The sequence below is a fragment of the Dasypus novemcinctus genome, chromosome 27 (assembly GCF_030445035.2).
Source record: "Dasypus novemcinctus isolate mDasNov1 chromosome 27, mDasNov1.1.hap2, whole genome shotgun sequence".
NCBI classification, from domain to species: Eukaryota; Metazoa; Chordata; class Mammalia; order Cingulata; family Dasypodidae; genus Dasypus; species Dasypus novemcinctus.
The window spans coordinates 16389974-16399917 of record NC_080699.1 but is presented as its reverse complement, the minus strand read 5'-3'; the positions used below and the strand labels follow the sequence as shown (position 1 = coordinate 16399917).

Below are 9944 nucleotides of genomic sequence, written 5' to 3'. Positions count from 1 at the left end.
AAGTAGTTGGACAAGAGAGATGAAAGGAGAAGGAAAAAGAAAGGAATAATACCAGTTCTGTCTTTTGTAAAAAGGCAATGAAATAGAGAGAAGTCTTATGACGTGTCCAGTGTGATAGTGGCAGAGGTAGACAGGTAATGGAGCCTCCTAGCATATTACTTAGCTCTGCTTCCAGGACTTCAGAGGAGAAGTTTCTGCATATGGATCCAGAATGGTCTGTTTTTGGTCGTATCCCCTCAACAGAGACCACCACCTGTAACTGTGACCATGGCTCCCTTACTTTCACAGTCTCAGTGAGACTGGAAAAGGTGCAAGAGGGAAGTGTGGGTGCTCCGTAAATATGTGTTGAATGGCTGGATTAGTTGCGAAGAGAATAAGAAAGGAGGTTTGGGGGGGGGGTGCGTATGTGTGTGTGTCTATTCACGTGTACACACAGGTACAATTCCTAGTGATTGGGGCCTAGGTGAAGACAGGTCATTGAATTCATAATGTAAGAAGAGTCAGAGACCTGTCTTTTCTCCATTTCTCTTGCCTCTGCATTTTTACTTTGAATGACCTCTCAACCACCAGCTAGTTCTTATTTATGTCAAAGTTCTTTTCTCTTCAAAATTATAAAGAAACTAAATCACTCCAGCATAACTTTATTGAGGTATCAGACATCCTAGTGTAACTTATATTTTCCCACTTCAGTCCAGACATATGGTAAAATCTGAACAATAGTAACAGAGCAGTATTGATCTGGCCTGGCTCTCACAGTTCCTCCAATCCTGCCTGAGGAAGCACGGGCAGTCCGCAGAGGATGTGTTTCCGCGTGCTCACAAACACGGTGTCTTGGGCTATAGTAGAGATTCTGACGTTTCTTTCCACTCCTGACATGGGCCTTGTGGGTCTGTGGGCTTCAGGCTGTTGCTTTATTTTAAGCTGCTCTTTGCCAATATCTCCGTGATTCTTCCTCATTTCACTCCCATCCCTTGCTGTCATCTGGCCACCTGTTCTCCATTTCTGATGCAGGATATGTCCTGTTCTTTCTTTTCTGTGATCTACTGGGTACAGTGATTTTTTATCTGTGTCTTGATGACACATTTATGTAATAACCTGCAATGACACACAAGTGCCAGGATGTGGTGTTTGAGAAATTAACTCTCAAATTAACTCTTGTATTTTCTACTCATCAGGAAAGAATGAGGGGTTATGGGAGGTAATGTTGTATGCTACTCAAAAGCCATTCCCAGCTCTCTTATCCATGTATGCTTCCTGTTCTACAGTCTGAAATGCCGAGCTCTTGCTTGTTCATCTTTCCTTGTACCTAGAGATGGCCTCGGGACTCAATTCTGGACTATGGGACTTAACTGGGCCTGCTGGTTGGGGGTGGGGTTCTGAAAAAAGAAAACAGATGAGGCTAGAGACGTCTCTTCCCTTCCTCCCTCATCTTTCTCTCTTGAATGCAGAATTGATGAGACCAGAGAAATCAAGGCCTTGTAACTTGAAGGCTGGGGCTTCTTGGTCATCATGGAAGAATTAAGATTATTTTATAAATTTAAGTTAATAAAAGGACAGAGATTAATTATCCAAGAGAAAGGAAGGATGCAAGCTAGTTCAAGAGAGAGTCCCCCAGACTGGGCAAGATGGGATTTAATTGGATTCTGTAAATAGTGGGGCCCTAAATGGCTCACACACGGTGCCCCAGAGGCAGCATAACCTCTGATAGGTATCACTTATGTCAACAAGGGCTGAAGCCCTTGGAGCAGATGCAGGGTCCCCTATAGCTGAGCCTGTGGTCAGTTAAAAAATAAAAAAAAAAGAACATTTTGAAGGACATCTCTCTACCATCCCAATCCGGCAATGCCCAAAAACACCTGAGGACCATCCATTTGAAATGGCTTCGTGTAGCAAAAGTTGTAAGTATAGTTCTGGCAACTGTGTAGATGAAGGACTACGCCTCCTGTTTGCCTATAAATCCCTATATTTTTGGGCAATCCAATTGTGGATGGGGAAGGTAAGACAATAATGCCTGATATTGAACTTTTTATCTGGTCTAATAAATGGAGAATTAAGCTAGATTTAATTTTTTAACCTATTTATGTATTTATATTTAAAGTGGGTATTTAATAGACAGCATATACTTGGGTCTTGTTTTTTCCATCCAACCTGACAATTTCTTTTGTTTAATTGGTGTGTTTAACCCATTTACACTTAATGCAATTATTGATATAGTTGGATTGAAATCTACCACCTTGTCACTATTTTCTATTCTTTAATTTATTTCTTCTCTCTCTGCCTTCTTTTTGGATTTTTGAGTATTTTTATGACTCCAATTTATTTCTACTATCGGCTTAATAGTTATCCTTCCTTTTCAAAACTTTTAGTCATTGACCTACGGTTTACAATATATATCTTTACTAAAACACAGCCCACCATCAAATAATATTATAGTCCTTCACATATAGATTATACTTACAACAGTATATGTCCAATTTCTCCCTTTTATCCTTCATACTCTTGTTATTATACATTTTATTTCTCATATATTATAAAAACAAAATACCTTGATAACCAGGTATCTCTGAAAGCAATTAAAAGTAAAAAGATTATAATTATCTTTATGCCAAAGCTCTTTGTGTAGATCAAAATATGAAATTGTATATTGCTTTTGAAAGTTAATAAAATATTTTCCTATAATTATGCAAGGAAAGCCATTACATCATTCAAGAATCTTCTTCAGGATGGAAGACAAGGATTGGTACAAAAATTTCTCCATTTCAAAGTATATGTACATAAAATGGCCTAATGCCCAATTGACCAATTTTCCTCTTTGGGAGAATTTCTTTGAGTTTTCACTGCTGCATATATATTCATGACTTTTATATTTAAGTATTTACATGAAGTTCAAACTTTAAGGCTCTTTTGGACTACATGTCACTGTTACAACCACTAACTAACTGAATGTAAATCTGACTTGAAACATGTATTTTCACTGTTCACATTGATTAGACCTTCATTTGTGACCTATTTACATATGGATACCAAATTCCATAAAAAATGGTCTGCAATTAAACTAAAAGTCAGTTAAAATAGGCAGAAGCATTTTAATAATCCCCAAAACCTAAGACTACCTACTATTAGACACTTGGAAGTTTTGCTTTTCTATAGTATTTCCAGATTTATGACATTTATCTTCTGAATTGCCACAAAAAAAAATACAATATAGGAAAAATGCAAGGGTGCTTCAAAGAGACACTTAGAGATATATCATAATTAGTTGCTGTTCCTCAATTCTCTGGCAGATGGCAGATTCATTTCTATGGAGTAAATTTGAGATAGAAAGCAAATAGCTCCTTTTAAATCGTATTTGCAGTGGTATATATAGTGCTTGCAGATACATAATTCATATTATTTTGCATTTATTTATTTAGCTGTTGCTTTTAGATATCTCAAATAATTCATCAATTTCACTTTAATGGTAATACATTTCAGAAATAGTATTATGTATTTTTAAAAATCTATGTCTTGAATTGATGGTTCTATAAGCTGCCCAGATTTAAGAGTTAATTTTTTGTTATCTATATTTTTGGGGTATGTTTGTTAAGGCCAAGGTCATATATATAATTCTTATAAGGTACATATTCCAAGTTTTACCTCTTGAGCCCAGTTACCAGTTTTACCTAATCACTACTTCTGACAACAAATTCAAAACCCAGGACTATAGAAGGGCTCTTAGGAAGCAAGTAACTTACCCCTGTGAATAAAGAAGAGCAGTGCTATAACACTGTCCAAGGAAAGCCATGACCTATGCAAATAAGAGGGCTATATGTCCATTCTAGCCTAGTACATAGGGAAATTTCCAATTGGTTTTGTCCACTCCCCTTGGGAGGGGAATATGCCACTCCTACCAGACTTCCAAAGAAGGTGGCTCACTAGTGTATGAGAGTGGTACAAGGTGTGCTGGCCGCAGGCAAGGAGCAGGCAGGGGCAGAGACTGCGTGGGGTCTTAGAACACTTGGATGGTCAGTGGCCAACAGCTCTGTGTACAGTCTGCTTCCTCACTATAGAAGGAAAACTGCTTCCTCCACTCTGTATTCATGCTCTTTCTATCATCTTTCAAGACCTTGTGTTCGCCACTCCTTCCTCTGCCTTCCCCAGGCCCTGGGAGATAAAGTTTCCACAGCTTTCCCCTTTGAACTTTTGTTTCTGCTCACAAAGTGGATGACTCATGCCTGTCAAAGTGTTCTGGGGAAGTGAAACAGAGTGTCCTCCTAGTACGAATGACAAAACAGAAAGGAGGGGGGAAATATAGAAAACAATCGATTCATTCTTGGACGGATAGCCCTGCTACATTCAGAGAGGACATAGGACCCTCAGGACCATATTTCTAGATATTCACATGTATAAAATACAATGCCCATGTTTTCATCTTCCCTCTTTCTGTTGGCTCCCTCTACCTGGCTTTTTAACATACTTGAGTCTGTTCCTTTAAAATTTTTTTCCTTTAGAGCCAGGTCTCTTGAAATAGTCTCTACACCAATCCAGCGGCCTTCGAACTGGAGCTCAGTTAAGTGTGCCAAGATTTAAAGGAGGCTGTGGGCAGGTTGGACCTAATAAATCCACTCCAACCTTTCTATTTCCCTAAGACTTTGGATTCCTTCCTCCACATCATGCCAGGGAAGCTCTCGCTTCTCAATCTCATTAATATAGGAACCATTCAGGCAACATTTCAGTCAATTCATCAAATAAACTGTTAGAGTCATCTACAACTGTATGAGCCTAACACATTAAATCTGGAAACTCTAGTAAATACACCCATGTCCACTAATTCAGTCTATTGTTGTATTTTGTGGTTTTTGGTCTAACAGCTTTAGACTCCATTTGCACATATATTACCCAGATTTCTTCTGATACAGATTCACAAAAGCTTGCAATTCTTTTGGTGTGTAACCTATTTCCACCTAAGGCATAGTTCTTTGGACCCTCAAAAGCATATTGAGATTTGACTCTGGGTCTAGCGGAACAAGAGGTGGTTGTGGTGGGTCTTGAGAAGAATGAACATCTTCCAAGGCATATGACCCCAGCAAGATTATCACTGGAAATCTAGTGGTCTCAGGCATAAGAAGGAAAACATAAAGGAGGATTTGAGTGTGTCTCAGGGGTCTGAAATTCTGAGTTTCATCTGAGTGCAGCCAGTTGTCCTCATTTCAAGTCTCAGGCTTCCATTATTTTCTAATCAATTACCTAACTTTCACATGAGCTATTTAGTGATACTGTGAATTCTACTGATGTTGTAATTCTGCAACTCATGCAATTATTTAGAGTCAAACAGTACAAGGATGGGATGGTGACCATCAGTTGTGTTGTTTTCCTCAGTACGGGAAAATCCTTACTCTTCAAAGAACCGGTACGGCAGAAGTTCATACCTCCAGAACCCTAAGCCATACCTAATATTTTCAGATCTCTTTTCTCCCCCACTCTGAGTACCCAAGCGTCATCTTCCCCTCTCCTCTACCCAGGCAGTTGCAGGTTCTGGTAAGGGTCTACTCAATTGCCAAATCCAGAAATTGTAAACTGTTGTGGATTCTTTGCCCCCTGAATCCCTGTGCAGGCCCTGTGCCATCTGGACCACCTAGAAGCCAAGGAATCTCAGCAGAACACCCTGGTATGCCTGTGCCTGGGATATTTGCGAAGACTAGGAGGAGAAAACCAAGGTGCCTCAGAACTCTGCATGCAGAGCAACCAACAGTTTCTTGCATTTGGTGGTGGATGGCCACCTCATCCTATATTTTCACCCCTCTTTCCCCCTTCCCCGGCCTACACTGAAGAGAAAGGCACATTGGAATCCCATCCAGAGATCGTAGAGTTGATGGTTTTGCAGGGTAGGATGGGGCTAGCAGGTGATGAGAAGGAAGAGGAAGAGGAAGAACTGAGCAGCTCCTGTGAAGGGAAGGGAGAGGAGGACTGGGATGTACATGAGGAAGGGAAGGGGGATAAGGACATCCCAACTCAGCTCCAGGATCAGCCTGACCGCCTGAAACCCTTCTATCCTGACGGGAGAGGGTAAGGTCTAAGTCCCTGCACCTGTGTCATCTTCCCAACCCACTCTCTTTGTTTTTGGACTGACATAGGTGTATCTCCCCTCTGCTACAACAATTGCTAATAAAGATTGGCTATTTTGTAACAACAACAACATCAGTCCTGTGGCTAAAAGAAATAAGAGATTTTTTTAAGGATGCCATAGAAGTTGGTGGTTCTAAGACCAATATTTTAGCTATGAGTTAAAGGACATGAGCTTGTCATTGTCTTTCTGCAAACGCTCTTGTGCACTCCAAAGAATCACTAATAGCCAAGTGCAGCAGCTGCACATGTTCCCACAACGCTTGTTTAATTGGCATTTCTTCACAGTTAACCATAGGTAATAACTTAATTATAACGTTGCTACATGCCATGGTTACTAGCATCTCACTGCCATTGGAGTCGTGAGGTAATTAAAGCAATGAGAAAGTATCTGGCTGGGCCTGGACTCCTAAATTCCCATTCACTGAGGAGCTGTCAGTGAGGCAAAGAAAAGAATATCAAAGTATTAGAGAACATGGAAGATTCTAGCCTCTTCTCAGTCTTTGACCCCTGCTCACAAAGTCTTCATTCTCCATCAGGTCTCTCTAGCTATCTCTTTATGCCTGACCCCAAGTGGACAGCAATTACAATTGCACCTGTGGGAGTTCAGGGTAGGGAACTGCCCTCCAGAAGATAGCCAAGAAAGAGAAGTCAAAGGCTGGAGCGCTGATGTTGAGTGACAGATAGAACTGTGGTTCTTGTTTTTAGCAACACCAGTTCATGTCAGTTTTCTAGTTTTCCAGGGCCACAGGAAGGTTCACAAACATCTTTGAGGAGACAAATTCTTTTTGAGCCAAAATCCAGTTTCCTAAATATGGTGAGGACACAAATATGAATTATGAGCACTGTGGAAAAGAGAAACAGGACAACCTAAGTAATTGACAAGCCAGATTTATTGAGGTCAACTCTGGGAAGTCACTGCCATGGATCCCTACAGTCAGCCCATGAGATGGAAAAGAACACTTTCTGTGATCGAGCCTTTGGACACGATCATGAATGGTTCTCAATATTTAACTTATTCAATTTTAAAAATTGAAATTTCTAAAGAAGACTGCCAGCCTGCTATAATTACATTTGCCCTTTTTTGGGTGACTTTCTTTAATCAGGCCATTAAAACCTGCCTTTGTGAACAATTCAAGGCCAGCACTTGATTTTTTTATTACTATTTTTTGGGGGATTTCCCCCCCTAAATAATGGAAGAGAAGAATGATCTCTATCTCTTTTTCCCGAGAATAAAATGAGGCTCTTCAGGTTTAAGGATATTGCCTGCATTTGGTTGATTATATTATTTCTGCATAGGGAAGGGTTATTTGTTAAAAGTTAATTATATTCTGGAGTGGATGTAGCTCAAGTGGTAGAGCACCTGCTTCCCATGTATGAGGTTCTGGGTTCAATCCCCGGTGTCACCTAAAAATAAATTATATTCTGAGAGCTTTTAGATTCCAAACAAAGAAGGTAGGAATAATAATTTTGATATGGATGACCTATAATGCAAAGCCAAATTATCTATTAGATTTTTCTGAAGCATTGGCTTTTTCCTGCCAAGATTTGAAGCAGCCTGTCCAAAGTTGGGGAGGAATGGATCTGCCAAGATTTGGTCCACCATAGTCTCAGTTTTGATAAACAATGTTCCTTCATTAAATCCCTTCAAGGAGCGAGAGGGGTTGAGCAAAGTCCCATGGCCCATGCTTTGGTTATCTCTAAAATAAATAATCTTTTACTTTAAATTTTTAAGACTTAATAAAGAATGATTTCTAATGCTCAGCTGGGAAACAAATTAGAAAAGAAACAGCTGATTGGAAGTCCTGAATGTAGGACTTGGGTTTTAGAATAGATTACTTGAGTAGGGGGTGCAGCTGTTTCTTTGCAACATCTCCATCAATCAACATATGAAAGTCCTTTATTTGGGGCTGCCCAGTTTCATAAGAAAAAAACTCTGTAATCTCTGCCTTAAAGAGTATCATAAAACCTTGCCTGTTAGGATTCTGGGTGACCCCACTACTCATTATTTAGACTTTGACACCCACCTCCATTTTTTATTGTTTTGTGTTTTTGTTTTTAAATACAGAGTCTCCCTCCCACCTTCAGCTTTGCCCGCTGTTCCAGCATTGAAAGCCTCTCCGACTGACCCTCTCCAGAGGGTGAACTGTGCTTCCGGCTTCTGCCGAGGTAAGGGGTAGGGGAGGAAATCTGGGTGGACTAGCCAAGCCTCCCATTTCCAGGCCAAGCTTCCCATTTCCAGGCCAAGCCTACCTTCAAAGATAACTGAGGATTACAATGCCTGACTCTTTCTGGAACCTAAGGGCAGAAACTATTTTGCTTCTTATTCATTTGTCCCTGTAAGCACTTACATTTTTATTTTTTCCATTCAGCTAAATAAATGGCCATTTGTTCATCCATTATTTTAGCTTCTAAAATTGTATTGGCATTTCTCATTTGCTGTGGTTTTTCTCTCCCTTTGTATTTATACCTTTACTTTTTATCTGTTTGCTATAATTTTTGTGGGTTTTGAGGGAAAAACAGATAATCCATCTCTATCACCTTTAACCAAAGTATCTCTTCTTATCTTTTTCTATAGTTCCCTTTTTATTCTTAAGGAGTTACCAGGGATTGAACCCAGGACCTTGTACATGGGACGCAGATGCTCAACTACTGAGCTACATCCACTCCCCTATTGTTCACATTTTAAATTTCATCGTGAAGGGAAATGAGGATATCAGTTGAATCTCAACTCTGTACCAAAGCTAATCAAAAGACTCAACACCATTTTTACTGGATGTCCCTCCCTTTCCTTTTGTTTATAATATACCATGGAGTATATTCTGCCTTCAGAAATAAAATTTTTAAAAAGGATCACAAAAAATGTAATGATCTCTCAGAGACTTGAAGGATCAGACAAGTAGAGATGTATAAAGGAAAGGTATTGAGGCATAGGGTACAGTATGTGAGATGGCATGGAGATGTGAAAATGCATGGAATAGAAAAGATGAGGCTGATAAGAAGACATTGGGCCAGGTCCTAAAGGGCATTTTTTGCCATGAAGGGGAAAAAAAGGACTTTATATGTAGAACAACCAAGTCATAATTTAATAAGCTAAACCTAACGCTACGATAGATAGATGCAAACCATCTTTTACCAATTAAGTAACCTTGTAGGTGGTCTCCTTTTCAGGTTTATTAGATTAGTGTTTTTCAACTTTTACTATCACAAACTCACTTCTTTATGACTCCACCAATGCCTTATGACCCTGGTTTTCATTTCTCTTTGCAACTGAGTGTAATCCCTCTGAAGAGAGGAGTTTGCAGCTCTCTCTAAGGTTTATTTTGCATGAGTTTTACTGTAGTGGTTTCAATTACTTCAAAAGAGATTTAGACTCATTTATAGTTTCTCTACACATGGCTCTTCTGGCCCTTTTATTTGAACCCATAATTAGCACTATACTTGATAAATATATGTTCCAGAGACATCTTTAGTCCATCCATGTGCCAGTTGAGCCCTGAATTTCGGCAGAGTTGCACCACCTACTCTCCAATTCATTGGATTCACCCAGGACAACTAACCAGGAGATGACGATGGACAACCACCCCCCCAGGGAACAGAGAGTATCTGCAACTGCAAGCAAGATAGCGCCATTCATCTGCCCCTTGGCATCTAATCTCCCTTTCAGTTAGAAGCAGAGTGGGTGTCACCATCTCCAAATCCTCAAGATTGGGGAATAAACAATGGACTAAAGTAGACTTATTATTATTCTACTATAGACTTATTATTAATCTAGCAATGGAAGAACTCTTATCATTAATGTAAAGAAAAGCATTGGCCACCAGAGGTTCAGAGGGATGGGA

At 39.8% G+C, this 9944-nt stretch overlaps 1 pseudogene; it reads left to right on the top strand.

Moving 5' to 3' along the window:
- The first annotated feature begins 5290 nt into the window (after positions 1 to 5290).
- LOC111761302 (guanine nucleotide-binding protein-like 1 pseudogene) lies at positions 5291 to 6049 on the top strand (annotated as a pseudogene).
- Positions 6050 to 9944: the final 3895 nt, after the last annotated feature.